Raw genomic sequence first — 8,548 nt, 5'->3', positions numbered from 1 at the left:
TGTTCATTAAGTGTTTTTGAACTAGGTGTTCATTAGGTATTATTGAACGGAGTGTGTTCACTGGGTGTTCTTGAACTAGGTGTTCATTAATTATTTTGAACTGCGTGTTCACCAGAGGTAATCTAAGAACCTTGGCAGCACTAAACTTTGTGCCAATTCCTTAGGGCAATCCTTAGGAATTAATGGGAGAAGGGTAATCGGTTCTTAGGGTAAATCTTTAAGAAATAAATGAAGATAATGGGGGTGGGTAGTTGGATTGATTGTTTGATAAGTGAATATAATAATTATATTATTGTGGGTTGAAAACCCTATATGCTCACCAGGCTCCCAAGCCTGACCCTCTCAGTTTTCTTTATATTACAGGTTATGGCACGAGAGCATAAGTTGGCTGACATAACGAGAGATTTTGGATTATAGGCCAGTAGTTATGAATAACTGTTGTAAGGTCTATTTTGTTCTGTTTATGCTTTTGGTCTATACTGAACATGCCATCCCGAGATTTTGTTATATAATGAAAAAAAACATTTCTTTAAAGGAATGCTTTGATAAATTCTTATCATATTTTTGTTTTGGGAACAAATTCCGCAACTGTTTTCTTTAAAAGATTACTCTGATTTTAAAAACAAATCATAAACAAATCGGTCTTTTCTAGCCGTGAAATTGGGGATGTCACAAATTTCCTAGCTAAAATGCTAGTTGTGACAAGTAATAAACCAGAATATGATACCTAGTAGAAGTATATTTGTGATGCTAAAGATGTTTCTAACATCAAACTAGGAATAATTCAAGGCCCAAAAGAGTCACCTTGTGTGACCTAGGAGGCCCATGATTTATGGATTGAACACCTTTAAGACCAAGAAATCCAATAAGTCCCATATAGATGGATCTTTTGTGGAGAAACTAGACACTGAAAGATGATCTACTCCTCTTATCTGTAAGAAAGTCTAGAAGAGACTAGTACTTCAGGTATCTACTAGATAGAACTCATACTTTTCATATAACACTTAGGTACTTGGTACTTAAATGTTAATCTAATATTTGTAAATGGCTTGTAGATATTTACAGAAGAGTAACCAGCTGAGCACAATCAAGTTAGAACTGCACTTTCGGAGTTTAATTTAATTATGATGGGAACATAATGTACTTTTAATATGAAACAATATTTGTTTTGGAACAATGTATGTTTTAATTTAGCTTGTCTAAATTTATGTCTCAGTTATTTTAATTTATGAATGATTGACTATTTATTTAAATCGTTTTTCATAACGATCACCATCATATTCGAAAATGATTAAAATTCTTTTATGAGACTAGATCTCTTAACTAGAATTATTAAGTAAATATTAATGTTTTATAAATAACAAGTTCTATATGAAAAATACTTTTGACTTCAACTTTTTTTAAATCAAACTCATCTTTGACATTGTTATCTTTATTATATAAATGGCATTCACATATTCCAACTTCAAGAAAGAGATCTTTGAAGAAAAATAATGTAGTTTATTTGTGTCACACCCCCAAACCAAGGATGGTGGAAACATCCGGGGGTGGAGGACTTCATGTATAGTATCATAACAACGAGTATAATAGTGATCAAAGTAAATACAACCATCATAAATATAATCGAGAAAGTTACATGGTTTCATGAGTTACATGTTTCAAAATCGATTACAATATAATGATAAAATGGATTGTCTGACGTCGTAGCGTTCCATCCTCAAAAGCTGGTGGTCACCGGTTTTTATTGATTACCTGAGAATACAAGTAATTTTGAAAGAGCGTCAACAATTAAGTTGGTGAGTGCATAAGCTTTTGTATATAGAGTTGAGAACCTTTCTTTGTAAATGTAGTGTATGTTCAAGAAAAATCCAATATTTTCCTTATAAAATGAGTTGCAGTCTTAAGACTCAAAGACCGAAATGTACAAGTATTTTTCGTACTTGTAATAGTGTATGCAATTTTAATTAAATAAAACCCCTTTTGAACGTAGAAATTCCCGTAAACTATATGTGTCGTTATTTCCCTATGTGAGTTATTATAACCATACTATTGACATAGTGACCTGTGACGACATTCTCCAGGCGTCAGACTGTTATGAAATTTGTCATCCCAGACCTGCCAGTCTAGCTGTTGCAAGCAGCTTAGGTGTGGGTTGTCAATCCCAATATGGATCTATATACAAGTATATAAGAGACTTTGATTATAACTACAGGATTTTAACCAATACTCTAAGAGTACCATGAAGTAGTTCCTCACAACCTGATTTAACGAGTTTACGTGTAGTGTGAGTGAAAAACTCTATTTGTAGTGTAAACGGAACCTTTCATAGTGAGTTTGTAGTGCAGCGAACCATAAACTATACCTATTATAGTTTATCATATATGTTTGTAGTGAATGAAAACCCTTATGATGAATGATTAATTTTGTTTCATGCAAGTAAACTAACATGAAATACAATCAAGATGTAGCTAAACATTGTTATACACTTTGCTCAACATGTTACAAAGTGTTAATGAATTTATAAACTATTTTACTAGTTTTAACTTTTCTGTCACTGTTTTTAGAAAGTTCATAGAAAAATCACTGTAAGTCGAAAATTGAATCTGTAAACTCTGAGAGTTTAGAAAATGTGTCTAGTTTACTCATAATTTTTTTATGATTTTAGAGGTCTCTAACCAGTGTGAAAATGTCCATATTCACATACTGGTCCGAAATCATTTCTGAAATGATAGGCAGTTTTGTAAAAATCGCCATAAATTGTAGAAAATTTGTATGAACGTGTGCAAGTAGTCATTAGAAAGGTATAAACCTAAACTACATGCATATTGAACAGTTTTGAAAAATATTAAGTTTAAGATGGTCAAAACAGTTCGTGAATGGACCATAACTTTTCTGTTGAAAGTTGTTGGTTGTGCAAGAATATGTTTTTGGTGTTGTAACTTGTATTCTCCCCCTTAAAACTTGAAGAAAACATGAAAAGATAGGGGTATGAACCCACCTTGAGGGATTTCCTGAGGTGGAAGGTTGAAGAAGGGGAATTTCAAGTCAAGCACACTTGAAGATGGCTTGAAGATTTAAAGATCCTAAGAACAAATATGTCGATATTTTTGTGAATGATCTATGATTTGTATGGAGAAATGTAGAGTATTTAGGAGCTGAATGAAGGAACTTACCAAGATTGGGGGAAATCTCCAGAATACTTCTTGTCAAGAGGATCGTGACTGAGAAAGAGGGAGAGAGAATAGTGTGTTCTTGGTGAAGGAAAATGAGACTTTGAGTGTAAGGAATAAAGATCTCTTGGGAGGATTTTGTTAAGGAAATATGATGGAGTGTTAGGAGGAGTTGAAAGGACAATGATCTGACTAGGGAGTGTGTGAATAGTGATGTAAAGTGGGTGATTACTTTAAGAATAAAATAATATGAGCCTTAGACGTTATTCTATGAAAATGTGATCTAACTCTTCAAGTTTGGCATAAAATAGGAGTTTAGAGGGTTTAAGTAATAAAAAATGTGAGTTTTAGGAGGTTTCCGGCGTTAAAAACTCCTAAACTTGCAAAAAGGTCTGAAAATGGTCAAGAGGAGAGGTCTGAAAATTCCAGAGTCAAAAGGCATTCCAGGTTAAGAGGGTTCCGGACCAAGAGGAGAGGCTCCAAAAATGAATAGTGTATTCCGAAATGAGCTTGTTCTTTTGGGTTTTCTCCATCCGTTTTAAGCCGTTTTCGACAGAGGAAGAGATGGGATGATGTCGGTGTTCATGGAAAAGTTTGAGGGAGATTTGGGAGAGAGAGAGATAGAGATAAAGAGATTGAAAGAGACTTTGTTTGTGACCTTTGTTAGTGTTTGGCCCCATAATGCAAGGTTTGTAAACCCCATTATGCCTCGTTATGAGTGTTTTATGCCCCCGGAGGGTACGTAATAGTGCTTTATAGAGTCGTTTCACTCACCCTGGTTAGGGTTTAGAATTTCTGAACATGTGAAACTTCTGAGTGATACTTTGTATTAAGATAGAGAGTTGTACATTAGTAAACATAGAGTAAGTCCTAACATACAAGCACTAATTGAGTTTACCGGTTTGACTCGTTGACTTTGTTTGACTTTGACTTGACCAGAAATTGACGGTTGTCACAATTTGGCATATGTAAATCTTATTTATACATAAAAGATTCCTAATGTTATTTTCACTAAGTAGTAGAGAAAATAATTATTAAGGAACTATACGCTATAGTGTATGACTACCTTACTAATAAATGTCTAATATTTAGCACAAGATATCAAATCAACTTTATTAACAACTATAGTAGTTATAAATTATATGTTACATGGTAAAATATAATTCTGAAACCTTTGTTTAAGTTTTCAAATATAAAGTTGAAGTACAAACCGGTAAGAACTATCTAAGACCTTAATGATAATAAAGGATGAATGAAATCTTACGTAGTATGATTTTCTTTCTAATCGGTAGAAATGTACTCCTTTTATTTCCTTGGGATAACACCTAGAACATTATCAATTGTACCTTTAGTACAAACACCAACTAACTAGTAGATATAACATTTGTTCATAAGATTTTGTATGGAAAGGCTCCATCCCTATCTTACTTAAATGTTTTATGGATTTAAAGCCTATGTTGGACTAAAGCTTTTAAACCCAAAATCTACTAAATACATATTTGTATATAATACTCTAAATATGGCTTAGATTATTATAAGCAAACCCACCAAGAATAAGTTTTTCTTATTCCTCTGATAGTTGAGTTAGCAGAAAGCAAGCTTCTAATGACAAACCAAGTGGGAGGTACATGGAACTTGAAGCAGCTCAAGAACCATTACCTGATGTAGTAATAGTTGGCACTAGTTTTAACATGGGATTGTTAAACTTGAATAATAGTCATTCACAAACACAAATTGATCGCTTTAGTGGTAGAAAACATCTGTGACTTGAGAAATATGGAATCTCTCATTGATGAGTTTTTCTTGATGGTTTCTAGAAAATCCATCAAATACCAAGATGTTATGTCAGATCTCGAATATGATTAATGAATTAGAGTCATGAACATAAGATGTAATTCATGTATGATAATCAAGTATGGTCTTGATTGAACTTTCTTTCTATAGCAAGGCTAGAAGAAGAAAGTGATTCTTCTAGAAAGAATACATTATATGGATAATGATACACATTTAAAGCAAGACTTGTTATAAAAGGATTTTATCATACTCATGTCATTGAGTGTGGTCCTTATCATACTTATAACATTGACTATGATCAAACCTTTTTCACAAGTAGCTATGATTAGATCAGCAAGGATATTGTTTACTATAAATTCATATTCTTAATATGAGATATAGCAAATATATTTCAAGAAAGACCTTCTTTCTTAATAGACATCTACTAGAAGACATATATATATATATATATATATATATATATATATATATTAGCCTGGAGGTTTTCTTAATCCATGTTATCCTAACAAAATGTGTAAAACTTGAGATCCACTTATGGATATAAAGCAAACATCTCAATGTTGCAATCATCATTTTAATATGAAACCACAAGATATGCTTTTGTATAAAAATGAATGGAACATATGTGTTTACTAAAAACTAGTGGGAGCATAGTGACATTCCTAATCTTGTATGAGTAAGACATACTTAATCATGAGCAATTACATTCTGACCATGCCAAGGGTTTTCACCTTGACTCGTGATGTATTTCCAAAATGAAAGACTTAGGAAGAACAAGATACATTCTTGGAGATTAAAATCTATAGAGATAGATAAAATGAATGTTAAAAGTTTTATATACTTATGCATATATTGACAATATCTTAAAAGAGATCAAGATAGAAGATTCCTTTAGAGGAACCTTAGCATTATCACATGGCACAAAGTTTGAGTCGGCCTCAAAAGGACCTATCTCATAGGTTTGAACTAGCTGAAATGATTTATATTCGATTTGCTTGACAAATAAATCCATCATTTATGTCATATTATGCATAAGACCTAGTATATGATCATGCTATGAGCATATCATAATGCACCAATTGAATACATGGTTTAGTCACCGGATGACTATAGGAACATTCTAAGAGTAATTTGGAAGAACTAACAGAATGTATATGAGACGGTTAGTTTAGAATAAAATCTTTATGTAAAGAGATACATAAGATTCTGATTCCTAAGCAAATAGAGATAATTATGAATTATAATTGGATTATGACTTCATTATGGGATGAAGAGTAAGTTTAGTTGGAATGAGGTCTAACCAAAACAAAATGACACAATATACTACGAAATAAGAGTACACTACTTTAGAAGTTTAAATTTAATATGATTGGATGAATGAGATCATTGAAAAGCTATGTTAATATATGTCATTCAAGGATTACATAAAAATATTTGTGACTTCGAGAGTATACTTAATCGAGCTAAGAGACTCTATGTCATGAAAGAACACCAATCATATACTCCAAAATATTTAACTATGCCTAGAGTAAATTCAAATATGGAGATGAAAGTATTCGCAAAATTCACACAAATTAAGTTTAGTCGAACCTATTAATAAAGTCTTTCTTTGAAGCTAAGTATGAATGGTCACACTTCAGCTATAAGACTTTATTATTCTAGAAATGGGATTTTGATTTGGATTTAGTATTTGGATATTGGAACATTGTAACAACAACTATTATATACTGTTTTGTTATACTGGGATATGATCATAACATCAATACTTGTTGTGTTCAATATTAACATGTTTAATCCATGAATGATCTTATTATTCTAAAGGTTCATAGTCAGTTATAATTTTGGGAGCAATTATGAAGTAAGACTAATATGAATTGGATTGTTTGACTTTCACCAGATGAAGGAAGGCAATGGGTTGTAACCAAGTTTCATAAGTACTTTTCAGAGAACTGGTATTGAACTGACCTGCATCAAGATCATCTCATGGATCGCTATCATGAATGATACTTGATTAAAGGGTACTATCTTTGTATCCTTAACACCTGAGATACATAGTGGAACTTAAGTGTAGGGAGTATTGTGCTTTGATATGGTCAAACGATGGTCCTTAACCTGACAGTTATAAAAGCCATTTTTAGGTATGGTATGAACTATGCAAGAAACTCATGTAATCAAGATGGGATTTGTCCCTCTTATGTGTTGAGAGTTAGACATCTAAGGCGCCTTACCAAAAGTTAAACACTATATGAGATTGATTGCGATTGGTATCTCATGTTTAACAGGATGTTTGTGACAAAGGGATAACTGATAAACTTACCTTATACACCAACTATAGCTTTGAGTTTTTGGGAATTAGGCGTTGATAGAATGGCACAAAGTCATATGTTGATGGAGGCAATGAAATGTTGCTAGACGTTCACCACTGTCTATATCAGTCTAATATGAGTCTTGCGTAAGTGGGAGATTGAAAGATATAGTATGATCAAGAATCATATTAAAGTGATATTGCTAATTAACATATGATACTAATCACTAACAACAACTTGATACAATTGACTATTTATTAGAAATTGTTTTCAATAAATATTTAATAAACTCTTATAATTAATTGGAAATTATTTATTTCATGGAAATATTAATTTTCATTAGCAAGTAACATAATATATATCATATGGTATGATTTATTAAGTCATGTACAACATTTTGGACTATAAACACTCTTTTGTCTTTTACCAAAAAGTTAAGGTTTATATTTTATAAAAGAGTTTATAAAATTCACAAACTTTCTATTTCTTTTATTAGTCAAACCCATGACTTCCTATATGCTAGAATAGTTATGGGCTTTTGATTAAACAAATGGAAAGTAAGACATGTCTAAAAGCATGGGGGAACGCTTAGACTTTAGGAGACATGTTATGCTTAAAGTGCTAAGGACCTAAGGATAAAGAATTAGCTTTATGAAGTGAGAAAATTTTCATTTTGGCAAGCATAATTTCGAAATCCTCTCTCTCTCTCTCTCTCTCTCATTCTCTCTTGCTTTTGAAGATCAAGAGTTCAAGTTACTTGCATTTTTACTCTCTTGAAGTTCATACTTTGGTTATGAACTTCAAGATTAAAAGTTAAGAGTTTTAGACTAGCATCTACATCAAGTTGGCTTCTTGTTGGTGTCTCTTAAGTTCATCATTCTTCATCAACTTCCAAGCATCCCAAGAGGATCCAGAGAACTACAAAGGTTGTTATTTATTCTTCTTCTTCTTCTTTGGTTGTGTTTGTTTTCTTTCCAAACTTTGCAAGATGATCCTTGGCGGGTTTAACTTGTTTATGTTATTCAAAAGTTATTAAGTCTTTTGTTGCTAAATTTCTTGTTTTTGAAAGTAGTTTTTGAATACAAACCCAACAAGACTGAGGACTCTTGATTTAGGCTCTTTTACCTGTTCCTTGTTTGGTTGTGATTCTAGAGTAGGATCACCTATTTGGGTGTCTATCTCACCTCTGATTATATACGGTCATGCATTCCCTAGAGTGTTGATATTTAGTATGTTACTATGCTATAGTGATCTGTTAGATGTGTATCCTGGTATCGA

This window comes from Lactuca virosa, chromosome 4 (genome assembly GCF_052849685.1).
Source record: "Lactuca virosa cultivar CGN04683 chromosome 4, Lactuca_virosa_CGN04683_v6, whole genome shotgun sequence".
Classification (NCBI taxonomy): domain Eukaryota; kingdom Viridiplantae; phylum Streptophyta; class Magnoliopsida; order Asterales; family Asteraceae; genus Lactuca; species Lactuca virosa.
Note: the sequence above shows the minus strand (reverse complement) of the source record.